Here is a 14,887-nt window from a genome sequence, read left to right on the forward strand (position 1 = left end):
ATGTACAATCAGCTTAATGTAAGCAAAAGGCCTTCCACTGCTTCAGTTGAGGGACTGTCAAAAATTGTCGGTTTGAAGCCAGATTCGGAACAGAAGAAGTGTCGCCCAGTTAATTAAACGACCGCAGCAGGACTCAAACCTGCAATCTTCTGATAACTGAAAAACTCGCTAACCGAATTCAGACGCCTTACCCATTAGGCCACGCAGCCGCAGATGCGGCTGAGTTTCTTTTTATGGGGAGAATTGTGAGCAGATTCAAGGAAACTGCTCGCAAAAAGAAGCGGATTGAGGAAAAGTTAAACATTTTAACTGAATGAACAGGACTTCTGCGAGCTGGGTTTGCACCAGCGCAGGGAATCGCAATGCAACTTCAAAACATAACATCGGCGGGTATGATTCTCGCTTAGGGAATTTCCATGGCTTAAATTGCGAGAGGTCCCGGGTTCAAATCCCGGACGAGCCCCGCCACATTTAGTTGAATTCAACACCTCGGTCATGAAAACTGAAATCGTTCTCCTTTAAAAAAAACGGAATGATCCGGGACTGTGAGCTCTGCCATTTCAAACAGAAACAGAATGATCCGGGACTGTGAGCACTCTCTTTTTAAACAGACCCAGAGTGATTAACAACTGACCACGACCCATTCCATTATAGACAGGCCTGATTTTCAATGCTTATGAAATCGATGGCAACATATATCGGACTGTTTCTATAACAGGCGGCCGATTACGATGCCCGCTTTTCTGTTGGGTGACAAATTGAAAGTTTACTCCATTGTAATTTTCCCTTTATCTCCGTCATTTCTCTCCAGCCAAATGAACTGAGTCTAGGTGTCAGCCGTGGCTCAGCGGCAGCAAAGTCAAGCACCACTCCAGAGACTTGAGCAGATAATCCAGGCTGACACTCCAGTGCAGTAATGACGTAGTGCTGCACTGTTGGTGCCTCCGTCTTTCTAGTAAGACGTTAAACCGGGCCCTCGGATCCCATGAGAGTATGCCGAAAAGAACGAGGATGCCTCGCCCATTATTTATATCTCAACCAAAGACACTAAAGCAGAAAATCTCGTCATTAAGGTTGATAAATATTTTTGAAATTACATTGCCTCCTAAAGGAGAAATTTTTGTTTCTGCTCCCTAATCATTTGGCTCTGGTCCCGCTACTCTTTAATTCGGTGACAATCTCAGCAGAAGAAAGGAGGAGTTCGACAATCTCCGAATCGCGATCACTGCTCCAACTTCATTCAAGAAGTTGAAGAATTGCAGTGGTCTCTTTTAATTTTAACAAGATATGAGTAATGCATGGGGCACAAACCAGGAGCACCAGAGCGCCTCTGACGAAATTGCATTTGAAAGCTTATTTTAGACAAGATTCAGTTAAATGCTCGGAAAGTGTACCAGTATCAAACGTAATAACGACGAGGATGGGAGCTGAACCCTCGCGTACAGATCGGCAATAGATTAACTGTCTATCGCCTTAACCTTTCGGCCACCTCGACTCAACCATATACTGCTCTCAGCCATTTCATTTCCTGCTTTTTGCATCTAAGCAGAAATACCCTGAAAGAAAGTCCACTTCACCGCTTATCCTGCCCGTGCACCCAGATCAACAATGTTGAAAATGTACAATCAGCTTAATGTAAGCAAAAGGCCTTCCACTGCTTCAGTTGAGGGACTGTCAAAAATGGTCGGTTTGAAGCCAGATTCGGAACGGAAAAAGTGTCGCCCAGTTAATTAAACGACTGCGGCAGGACTCGAACCTGCAATTTTTTGATGACTGAATAACTCATAACCGAAGTCAGACGTCTTATCCATTAGGCCACGCAGCCGCTGATACTGCTGGGTGTCTTATTATGGGGAGAATTGTGAGCAGATTCAAGGAAACTGCTCGCAAAAAGAAGCGGATTGAGGAAAAGTTAAACATTTTAACTGAATGAACAGGACTTCTGCGAGCTGGGTTTGCACCAGCGCAGGGAATCGCAATGCAAATCGAAACAGAACATCGGCGGCTCGTTGGTTTAGGGGTATGATTCTCGCTAAGGGAATTTCCGTGGTTTAAAGTGCGAGAGGTCCCGGGTTCAAAGCCCTGACGAACCCTGCCGCATTTAGTTAAACTCAACACCTCGGTCATGAAAGCTGAAATCGCTCTACTTTAAAAAATACGGAATTAATCGGGACTGTGAGCTCTGCCATTTTAAACAGACACAGAATGATCCGGGACTGTGAGCACTCCCGTTTTAAACAGACCCAGAGTGATTAACAACTGACCACGACCCATTCCATTATAGACAGGCCTGATTTTCAATGCTTATGAAATCGATGGCAACATAAATCGGACTGTTTCTATAACAGACGGCCAATTACAATGACCGCTTTTCTGTTGGATGACAAATTGAAGGTTTACTCCGTTATAATTTTTCCCTTTATCTCCGTCATTTCTCGCCAGTCAAATGAAATGAGTGTAGGTGTCAGCCGTGGCTCAGCGGCAGCAAAGTCAAGCACCACTCCAGAGATTTGAGCACATAATCCAGGCTGACACTCCAGTGCAGTACTGATGCAGTGCTGCACTGTTGGTGCCTCCGTCTTTCTAGTAAGACATTAAACCGGGCCCTCCGATCACATGAGATTATGCCGAAAAGAACGAGGATGTCTCGCCCATTATTTATATCGCAACCAAAGACACTAAAGCAGAAAATCTCGTCATTAAGGTTGATAAATATTTTTGAAATTACATTGCCCCCTAAAGGTGAAATTTGTGTTTCTGCTCCCTTATCATTTGCCTCTGTTCCCGCTACTCTTTCATTCGGTGACAATCTCAGCAGAAGAAAGGAGGAGTTTGACAATCTCCGAATCGCGATCACTGCTCCAACTTCATACAAGAAGTTGAAGAATTCAGTGGTCTCTTTTAATTTTAACAGCATATGAGTAATGCATGGGGCACAGACCAGGAGCATCAGAGCGGTTCTGACGATGTTGCATTTGAAAGCTTATTTTAAGCAAGATTCAGTTAAATGCTCGGAAAGTGTACCAGTATCAGACGTAATAACGATGAGGATGGGATCCGAACCCTCGTGTACAGAGCACAACTAAATTAACAGTCCATCGCCTTAATTTCTCGGCCACCTCCTCTCAACCATTCACTGCTCTCAGTCAATCCATTTCCTGCTTTTTGCATCTAAGCAGAAATACCCTGAAAGAAATTCCACTTCACTGCTTATCCTGCCCGTGCACACAGATCTACAATGTTGAAAATGTACAATCAGCTTAATGTAAGCAAAAGTCCTTCCGCTGCTTCAGTTGAGGGACTGTTAGAAATGATCGGTTTGAAGAGAGATTCAGAACAGAAAAAGTGTCGCCCAGTTAATTAAACGACCGCGGCAGAACTCGAACCTGCAATCTTCTGATAACTGTTAAACTCGCAACCGAAGTTAGAAACTTTATCCATTAGGCCACGCGGCCGCTGATGATACTAAACCACTTTTTATGGGGAGAATTGTGAGCAGATTTAAGGAAACTGCTCGCAAAAAGAAGTCATTAACAACTGACCACTCATAACTCTTGTGCCAAATCCTATTGCATTTAATACAGACTTTTTTTTAAATTATTCATTGATGGGATGTGGGCGTCGCTGGCTGGTTGGCCTGCATTTAGTGCCTATCCCCAATTGCCCTTGAGAAGATGGTGATGAGCCGCCTTCTTGAACCGGTACAGTCCATATGGTGTAGGTACTCCCACACTGCTGTTCGGAAGGGAGTTACAGGATTTTGGCCCAGCGGCAGTGAAGGAACGGCGATACAGGTCCAAGTACGGATGGTGTGTGGCTTGGTGGGGAACTTGTAGGTGGTGATATTCCGATGCGTCTGCTGCCCTTGTCCTTCTAAGTGGTAGAGGTCACAGGTTTGGAAGGTGCTGTTGAAGGAGCTTTGGCGAGTTGCTGCAGCGCATTGTGCAGATGGTACACACTGCAGCCACAATGTGCCGGTGGTGGAGGGAGTGAATGTTGAAGGTGGTGGATGGAGTGCCAATCAAGCGGGCTGCCTTATCTTGAATGGTGTCGAGCTTCTTGAGTGTTGTTGGAGCTGCACTCATCCAGGCAAGTGGAGAGTATTCCATCACACTCCTGACTTGTGCCTTGTAGATGGTGGAAAGGCTTTGGGGAGTCAGGAGGTGAGACACTCGCCACAGAATTCCCAGCCTCTGGCCTGCTCTTGTAGCCACAGTATTTATATGGCTGGTCCAGTTCAGTTTCTGATCAATGGTAACCCCCAGAATGTTGATAGTGGGGGATTAAGCGATGGTAATGCCATTGAATGTCAAGGGGTGATGATTAGAGTCTCGCTTGTTGGAGATGGTCATTGCGTGGCAGTTGTGTGATGCGAATGTTACTTGCCACTTGTCAGCCCAAGTCTGAATGTTGTCCAGGTCTTGCTGCATATGGACATGGACTGCGTCATTATCCAACGAGTCTCGAATGTTGCTGAACAGTGTGCAATCATCAGCGAACATCACCACTTCTGACCTTATGATGGAGGGAAGGTCATTGATGAAACAGCTGAAGATGGTTGGGCCTAGGACACTGCCCTGAGGAACTCCTGCAGTGATGTCATGTGATTGAGATGAATGTTCCCCAACAACCACAGCCAACTTCCTTTATGCTAGGTATGATTCCAACCAATGGAGAGTTTTCCCCTTGATTCCCATTGACTTCAGTTTTGCTAGGGCTCCTTGATGCCATACTCGATCAAATGCTGCCTTGATGTCAAGGGCAGTGACTCTCATGTCACCTCTTGAGTTCAGCTCTTTTGTCCATGTTTGGACCAAGGCTGTAATGAGGTCAGGAGCTGAGTGGCCCTGGAGGAGCCCAAACTGGGTGTCAGTTAGTAGGTTATTGCTGAGTAAGAGCCGCTTGATGGCACTGTCAAGGACACCTTCCATCACTTTGCTGATGATTGAGAGTAGACTGATGGGACGGTAATTGGCTGGATCGGATATGTCCTGCTTTTTGTAGACAGCACATACTTGGGCAATTTTCCACATTGCCGGGTAGATACCAGTGTTGTAGCTGTACTGGAACAGCTTGGCTAGGGGCGCAGCTTGTTCTGGAGCACAAGTCTTTAGTACTATTGCCGTAATGTTGTCAGGGCCCATAGCCTTTGCAGTATCCAGTGTCTTCAGCCGTTTCTTGACATCACGTGGAGTGAATTGAATGGGCTGAAGACTGGCATCTGTGATGCTGGGGACCTCAGTAGGAGGCCGAGATGAATCATCCACTCGGCACTTCTGGCTGAAGATAGTTGCAAATGCTTCAGCCTTGTCTTTGCACTCACGTGCTGGGCTCCACCATCATTGAGGATGGGGTATGTTTGGAGCCTCCTCCTCCTGTTAACTGTTTAATTGTCCACCACCGCTCACGACTGGATGTGGCAGTACTGCAGAGCTTTGATTTGATCCGATGGTTGTGAGATCGCTTAGCTCTGCCATCTCCTTTACTGCAGCTATCTGTTCCTCCAAGGCAGCCACTTTAACTTTCTGCTGGTTGTCTACCTCGGTCGCCCATCTGATCAGTTCATCAAAGGTCTGCATGGTGACCAAACCAGTTTTCAGTATGGCCTGATGGGCACCACACAGCCCTTCCTTGTACATTTAAAAACATGCCAAATTGTCTTGTTGTGGTGCTATTATACCTGAGTGGGCTACAAAACTAGTCCACTTCCGTTCTCCATAGTCATGGGCGGACTCCCCTTTCCCCTGACTAATTCCCATGACTTGTCCCTACTTTACTTGTACAAATCCTAAAACGTGCGTAACTGCGGTCCTAAATGCTATATAATCCATATCTCGTTGCTGCTTTGTAGGGGCTACATTTTGATACCATGTTCCGTCCCTATATTGTTGAGGTAATTGACCCCACATATCTTCACTCATTTTTGCCCTCACTACTCCATCAGCATCCCGGTTTTGGAAGTTCTGACCTATTCTCATTTCTCTTAGTTTCTGTCAGAATATGGCATTACTCTGTCGGGGCTTTAGTTCCGGCAGTATTTGAAGCAACTTTAATTTATCTCCTGGGGAGAAAGGTACGTAAGTGTTTTTTATCTGAACTGGTACTGCTGGGATGGTAATGGTACCTGGGGATGCCCCTACCGGTATAGGCATCGCCGGGGTGCCCGGAATAAATTCCACCTTAATAGGTGCCGTTTTTATGTCATCATATGGGGGAGGGATATCCCCATCATTATAGTCGAGGTCATGTTCAGCCCCTTTTTGGCTTAGCACCTCCCAGTCTATCCTGTCCTTGAATACTCTTTTCGCCTCTGATGGCGCTACAGGATCTGTTGCCATTACTGGTACTTCGGTACAATTTTCGCGCCCATTTTTGGTCCAAATTCGAGCATGGCTACTCAACTCATAATATGCGCGAGCCACTAAATTGATGGCCTTTTCTTCATTTAATTTTGTTTCTTTAGCTTACCATTCTCTTTGTTTGGCTGGTGGGTCATTCGGTTGCCAATGGTTATTAACAATTTTGTCAATTAATCTTTTCTTTTTGTCCGCTAAATAGCGTGTCAGAGACCCCACCGGTCCCCACTCGAGTTTTTCACTTTCCATGGTTAATTGTTGTCAGCAGTACGTCCCGTACTTTACTCTCGCAGAGTGAGACAGTACTTGCAACCACAGTTGTCAGAGTTACCATCTTTGCTTTACTCTCGCAGAGTGAGATGTTACTTGCAAACGCAGTTCTCAGAGGTACCTCCCTTATTTACTCTCACAGAGTGAGTCCATCCTGGCAACAATTTTGTTCGGATAATTTGTTGTCAGATGTATTCTGAGCACTACTTGCAACTGGAGTTGTCAGAGGTATGCTTAAACTTTCTGCATTGCTTGCAACTCGAGTTGTCAGAGTTATGCTTTAGACTTTTTCTCCAAAGTTAACGCACTACTTGCAACACATACCACGCCTACACTTCCGCGCATTTCACCTGCACCCCAAGACCGCTTGACTTATCGATTCAAATATTTTATTTCTTTGATTCAAAAGGGGGCGGTGGACATGAGACGGTGTTGCCTTGCCCTCACTGTATGTGGCTTTTTAAAGTACTCACGTTTTTGGCTCAGCTTCACTCGCCCATGCATCCCGTCCGTGAGGATCCTGTTCATGATGCCAATAGATGTGGAGCATTTTAAACAAACACTTGAAAAAGGTTTTCTGATCGATAATCAAGTCTTCTTTATTACACTGGTGGGGAGACAATCTGCTCTGTCTTAGCCAGACTTCACCAAATTAGTACAGCAAACACTACATTTTTATACATTAAAACACATATGTCCTGCTCGCTCAGAATTCATTCCTGCCACCTGATTGGACCTTGGCCGTATGCATTTTCACTGATTGGTTGCCTATGCTGCATAACATTAAAGTACCACTTTTATTATCGTAAACCTTTATGTCCGTTATCCCCCACGCTGTTGTTGCACCTATGATCTTTGCTTATGCCAGATAGGGTCTCATCAACATTGTACTTCTGACTCATTGTCCTCCTTTCCTGCCTCTCTAGGCCTCTTTACTTCCAACTCATTGTTTTACTTTCCTGCCAGAACAGAACTTACATCCTCTAGGCCTCTTATGGTTTCCACATCTGACTATTTGCAATTGTCTGTAAGTGACACAGTATGCAGTTCTAACACTACCGCTTAGGTTATCTCAACTGCCAGTTCAGCAATTTAGAAAAAGCTTACTACTGCAATGACTTATTAGATTATTTTCTTTATTACACCATTCAGTGAAACTGCCAGCGATGTCACTTTAACTCTTTCCCCACTGCAGAAGGAACCATTTATTTAATATCAACGTTTATAAACGGGCCATGCTGGGACATCCTGGCAGGATCTGTGGGGAGAGGAAGGCAGAGTTAAGGTTTCAGCTCGATGACCATCTGTTCCTACAAATAAACATCACGCATATGTTAGTAGCTTTTAAACAGTAAAAAAGAGAACTTGCCCTGCTATAGCACCTTTCCGACCGTCGGACGTCCCAGTTGCTCACCAATGCTCAGTTTGAGTCCCGACAGGACCACTAGGTTCCAGACCACATTACAGCCTTGATTCTAACATGGACAAAGGAGCTGAATTCTAAAGGCGAGGTGAGAGTGATTGCTCTTAGCAGCAAAACAGCATTAGACCAAGTGTTGCATCAAGGAGCCCGAGTAAAATTGAAGTCAATGGAACTTGTGGGTGGACGCAGGGGAAAGTCGACTGTTGGAGACATACCTAGCATAAAGGAAGATGCTTGTGGATGTTGGAGGCGTATCATGTCAGCACCGGGACATCACTGCAGGAGTTAATCTTCAGCTGCTTCATCAATGACCTTCCTTCTATCATAAGGTCAGACCTGGGGATGTTCAGCGATGATTGCACAATGTTCAGTTCCATTCTCGTCTTATCAGATAATGAAGCAATCCTGGCCTGCATGCAGCAAGACCTGCACAACATTCAGGCTTGGGCTGATATGTGGTAAGTAACCATCGCGCTACACAAGTGCCAAATCTTCTTCCACAGCACCTCCCAAAACCGCGACCTGTACCTCATAGAAGGACAAGAGCAGTTAGCGCATGGGAACACCACCAGCTGCAAGTTCCCCTCCAAGGCATGCACCATCCTGACTTGGAAATATATCATCGTTCCTTCATTGTCTCTGGGTCAAAATCCGGGATCTCCATCCCTAAAAGCAACGTGGGTACCTTCACCTCACGGACTGCAGTGTTTCAAAAAGGCGCTCATCACCACCTTTTCAAGGGCAATTAGGGATGTGCAATAAATTCTGATGTTGCCAGCGACACCCACATCCCATCAATGGTGATTTTTTTTAAATTGCTTTACAGAAAATGAAGTACCTTTTGAAGCGTAGTCACTGCTTATAATATAGGAAAACACGGCAGCCGATTTCTACACAGCAAGATCCCACTGTGATGTTAGCTGTCGGACACAGCTATGCCCAGGACACCTAGGAGAACTCAGTACCTCTTAGACTCAAAGAACCTTAGAAATTTACAGCACAGAAGGAGGGTCATAGGCTCTGGCTGAAAGACCGACCCAGCCTAATCCGACTTTCCAGCTATTGGTCCGTAGCCTTGCAGTTTACGGCACATCAAGTGAATATCCAAATTCTTTTCAAATATGACGTGGGTTCCTGCTCTACCACCATTTCAGGTAGAGAGTTACAGACCCCCACCACCCTTTGGGTGAAAAAAGTTCTCCCCAACTTCCCTCTAATTCTTCTACCAATTACTTTAAATCTATTCCTCCTTGTTATTAACCTCTCTGCTAACTGAAATGGATGCTTCCTATCCACTCTAGCTTGGCCCCACAATATTTCATACACCTGAATTAAGTCTCAACTCCGCCTCCTCTGTTCCAAAGAAAACAACTCCAGCCAATCCAATCTTTCCTCAGAGCCAAAATTCTCCAGTCCTGGCAAGACCCAGAGGACAACAGTCGAAATGTAATTGGCAAAATAACCAGAGGGGAGATGAGGAGTTTTTCTTTTTTACATTACGAGTTATTATAATCTGTAATGCTCTGCCTGAAATGGTGGTGGATGCAGCTTCAATAGTAAGTTTCAAAAGGGAATTGGATAAATACTTGAATTGGAAAATTGTGCAGGGGTATGGCGAAAGAGCTGGGAATAATTGGATTGCTCTTTCAAGAGCACGACGGGGCAAATGGCCTCATTCTGTGATGTATGATTCTGTGATTCTCTGAAAGGTTTTATTAAAGGATTCATCTAAATGAGGCGGTTATTTGCCGGCTCCACTATCTCATTTTATTGCTGTATACAAGTGTCTGTTCTGTTTTCCCTCAACCTCAACTCAAGCTCTGAGTACTGCGCGGTGGCCAAGTGGTAAGGCGTCCGTCTCATAAACCAAATATCACCCCAACTGTGCCTGGGAGGGTTTTATCATATTTAATTTGACATTTCTAAGGTTTCTCCTTTTTTATCTCTATCAAAACCATTCTTAATTTTGAACATATCTATCAACAATCTTCTTGACATTCACTGCTCTAAGGAGAAAAATCCCAGCTGCTCCAGTCTCTTCGCATAAATGAGGTCCCCCATCCCTGGTACCATTCCAGTAACTCTATTCTGGACTCTCTACAAGGCCTTGAGTTCTTTCCTAAAGTGTGCTGCCCAGAATTGAACGCAATACTCCAGCTGAGGCTTCACCAGTGCTTTATACATGTTTAGTATAATTTCCTTGCTTTTATGCTCTATTCATCTATTAATAAAAGAAAGGAACCCTAATCATTTCTAACATCCTTCTCGCCTTGTCCTGCCACCTTCAAAGATTTGTGTGCACACACCCAATGTCTCCCTGTTCCTGCACCCTCTTTATAATTGTACCATTTAGAGCTGGTTAATAAATTGCAGGGGAGAGCATTGTGAGCAATTTAGGGGCCAGTGATCTCCAGAGGGAGCCGATAAAAGGAAATAATCGGCCCCATTAAATTAGTACCATTTAATTTATATTGCCTCTCCTCATTCTTCCGACCAAAATATATCCATTTGCACTTACCTACGTTAACTTTCATCTGCCATGTGTCTGCCCATTTCACCAGTCTCTTTCTGTTCATACTCCCTCTTTGTAGCTCTTACTATATGCTCTTACTATCTGTGCTTTGTATCTTTCCCATTCGTCAGGATCTGTGCTATGTTTAGCTTTTTTATATGCTTTTTATTTTATTTTACCGCTGTCTGTCTCTTACCTCTTTAGTCATCCATGCCTGTTTTTTTGTCCAGTAGAGTTCTTTCCCCTCAGCGGTATAAACTGATTCTGTACCATGTTAAATTTATTTTGAACACCTCCCACTGATCTTCTGTCATTTTACCTATTAACAGATTTGCCCAGTTTAATGTGGACAGTCTCTGCCTCATCCCGTTGAAGTCGGCCCCACCCAAATCTAGAACCTTAGCAGTTGTTTCGCGTTTCTTCCTTTCAAACACTATGTTGAACTCGATCCTGCTATGATCACTATTAAACAAATGTTCATGCGCCTTTAGTCTGTTGAATAAATCTGACTCATTACTCATTACTGAATCAAATATGGCCTGCCTGCGTGTTTTTTCTAAGGCAGATTGTTGTAGAAAACCATTCCGGATGCACTCAATAAATTAATTAACTCTCTGACAGGTGCTAGTCTGCTTATCGCTATCTATAGGAAAATTAAAATCCTCCATTAAAACCACTCTGCTTTTCCTACACGCTTGTCTAATTTCTGCATTTATAAAATCTAACATTTCACAGCTGCGGCCAGGGGGCCTCTACCCAACTTCCCTACAGTCTTAATTCTTTTCCTAGCTCTTAATTCTACCCATAAAGTCTCCATAGCCTACTTATCTCTCATTATATCCTCTCTTAGCATTGTAGTGATTTCATGCTTAATCACGAAGACTACGACTCCCCCTGTACCATTTCCCTATCTTTCCTGTTGACTTCCAGCAGAACTTCCACCACTCTGTATTACCGCCAACTTGATATGAAGGCTACAATTCCATGAACCTTTCATTTTATGTTGTACCTGTCCAGTAGTTTAAAGGAATTACTCTACGTTAAGTTTTAATATTTTCTGCTCCTCCAGAGTTCCTAACTCCTCACCTTTTTGAATAGACTCTGATTTGTATTACTCAGGTCTAAAGTGGATGATCTCACAGTTCTCCACGTTGAACTCCATCGGCCACAGTTGTGCCCACTCACTTAATCTATCAATGTTCCTTTGGAACTTTCTGCTCCCACCTACACGACTTACTGTGCCACCTAACTTAATGCCATCAGCAAACTTGGTTATAGGATGGACCTCATCGAAATGTGAAAGAGGGCTGGGAATGGGAATAGATCTGCGGGCTGAGCTGACAGGATATTGGAATTCAGAATGTATAAAGTGCAGTCTCCAATGCTCCACTTATCTAAATCAGACTGAAAGTAATTTGTAATACATCATCGATCCATATTGGTCGCTGTAACCTGAGGTTGTAGCTCGGTGTTTCAGTTTGGAAAGGGTTGTGTTTCTGTGGCACAATCGGTTGACAAGGTCAGCTGTCAGCTCAAATAATTGATGGTTCCAATAACGATCGAGTAATCTTTATCTTATTGTCTCACAGTTTCAGTTTTCAACGAATGAACACAAATGTGATACAAACATTGCGAGCTGGGCCCGGTTGATATTCCCAACATTTACCCTGCGGTCGGATAGCACGCACATCAAAAATATTAAAAAGCCTGAGACTGGCTTCACGGAAATCAGAATTCATCTTAGCAGACTAGGCCCCGAAAGGACGGATGGGAGGCCGCACTGGTTGCAGGAGAGCTGGTTCGCTGTGACATGGATGTTTCCGCAGTGAGCCACACCAGGCTCTCTCCGTGTTTCTACAATGAATGTCACACCGTTTATTTTGGAAAAGCAAAATGATATTCACATTCTGACTGGTTTCAGTTGATTTGTGAGAGATCATTATAAGATCCTGCAGGGCTGCATCGGTTAATAATAACTGTTTTAAGCTGAATTTGAGACACGGCAGCAAATCTATCATTTTGTTGCTGTTTTCCAGAGCCCAGAATGAGTGAGGCCGCGAAAAGCAGCTCTCTTCAATAACCCGCTGCTGGCAAATAGCAGCGAATGTGGCAACACAGTGCATTACAGCCCATCTCTGGGGAACAAGATCCCACTGAAGCAGAGTTGTGCAGAGCATTACATCTCACGCCTATAGGTGACGCCATGGAGGTCGATAACATAGAATCATAGAATGATAGAATATTACAGCAGAGTAGGGGGCATTCGGCCCATCGAGCCTTTGAAATAGTGAACCAATTAGTCCCACTCCCCTGCGGATTCCCCATAGCCCAGCATATTTTATATTTCCAAGTGTTTATCCAATTACCTTTTAAATGTTAGCATTGAATCTGCTTCCACTACCCCTTCAGGCAGTGCATTACAGATCATAAAAATTCACTGTATTAATGTTTCCTCCTGTCACTTCTGTTTCAGTTCCAAATACCGTAAATCTGTGAATTCAGGTAACCCACCCTCTGGTCACTTGAAACAGATTGTTCTTCTTAACTCTCCCCAAATCCTTCAAGCTTTTAATCACCTCCCTCAAATCTCCCCTTAAGCTTCTCTGCTCTAACGAGAACAACCCAGCTTCTCTAGTCTCTGCACGTAACTGAAGTCTTTGATCACTGGTACCATTCTAGTAAATCTCAACTGCACACTCTCTGAGGGCTTGACATCCTTCCTCACTGTGGAGCCCAGAATTGGTCACAATACTCCAGCTTGGGCCTAATTAGGGTTTTATGAAGTTTGAACATAAATTCCTTGCTTTTTTGCTCTATTCCCTGATTTATAAAGTCAAGGACCGCGAATGCCCTCCTTATAGCCTTCTCAACTTGTCCTACCACCTCCAAGTACTTGTGACCGTACACCCCCAGGTCGCTCTGCTCCTGCACCCACTTTAAACGTAGCATGTGGTTTATTTTCACTCTCCTGATACTTCCTACCAAAATTACTTCGTCAAATTTCATCTGCCATGACCATTTCGCCGGTCTGTCTATGTCCTCCTGAAATCTGCCAATAACATTCTTGTGACGGGTCCACCGGGTGTCCCTTACATATATTATACATAATTCACTTTAACATATTTAAGTATGCATATAACTTACCAGTTTGGGCCGTTACCCCTTTAACTTACCTGTTTGGGCCGTTGCCCCTTTACGGACACGATATAACGCGCTGACGTCACGCCACGCATCACGTTACGCACATAAACGCGTCGGCTGCCGCCCTAGTTCGGCCGTCCGCTCCCTCGACGGTCGCAACGGCCGGCCACAGTGCCGGGTGCCTCTCGCGCTGGTGACTTCTGCCGCAACGGCCAGCCTCAGTGCCGGGTAAACGCGCCGCCATATTGGCGGAGGTCACGTGATCGCCCCAAGCGCGGGCGAACGCGCTGGCGTCACAAAGCGGTCACCTGACACCCGAAGCGTGGGAAAACACAGCCGAGCGTGATGACGTCATCACGGAATACACAGGACTGCGGACTCAGTCCTCGTGGCATCCCCACTGGGTTAAGACGTACCTCCCGGCTCTCCTGCATCCAACTCCATTGTCTGCTGTATAACATCTGTTTCCTGCATTAAATAACTTATTGATTGTTCTCCTGCAGTCCAATTCGATTATTTAGTGGTCATTCGTCCAATACCTATCTAGGTGAACACGATCTGCTACATTGGTGACCCCAACTACAAAGACTCGTTCCCCGCCGACGATACAACAGCCCGTCAGCCTGCTGGTTGTGTTACCGACCACACTTTTCAGCGAGACGGAGAAGCGTGCTGCCCTCTCAGCAGTTTTTCCAACAAGTCAACAACAACAAAAAGCTTTGCCGCCCTCCAGGCAGTTTACCGCTACCGAAATTCACAACAACCCGGACCATTGACGCCCTTTCTCCAGTTTTCTCCTTAACATGTGCAAACATCTACTGACACTGCAAACATCGAGGACGGGTCCAACGGGCATCCCGTGGCCGTGATCTGCCATGGTAAAGTTGCTGTTCTCACCGAGCACTGATCAACGCAGCAACTTTTCACCCTCCATTGTGTTATCATCGTAGCACTATGGCATGCAGCATTCTGTGCGTTCCAGCCTCCCGAAGGTTTTGCTCACCTGTCGGCGAGTTCACTGACCTTGCCTGTCAAGTCCTTCTGGATCGATCGTTTGGAGTTCCTGCAGAGTTTGTCAGAACAAGGACTTGTTTAAACATCAACGGAGACATTGCCCGCATCCGCCCAACCTGCCCATCACTCTGATAAGGCCTGCTGTTTCGCACGTCTCCACGGTCCTTCACC

The sequence above is a fragment of the Somniosus microcephalus genome, unplaced genomic scaffold (assembly GCF_052327205.1).
Source record: "Somniosus microcephalus isolate GS21.2 unplaced genomic scaffold, FLI_Smic_1.0 unresolved_chr1, whole genome shotgun sequence".
Lineage (NCBI taxonomy): Eukaryota > Metazoa > Chordata > Chondrichthyes > Squaliformes > Somniosidae > Somniosus > Somniosus microcephalus.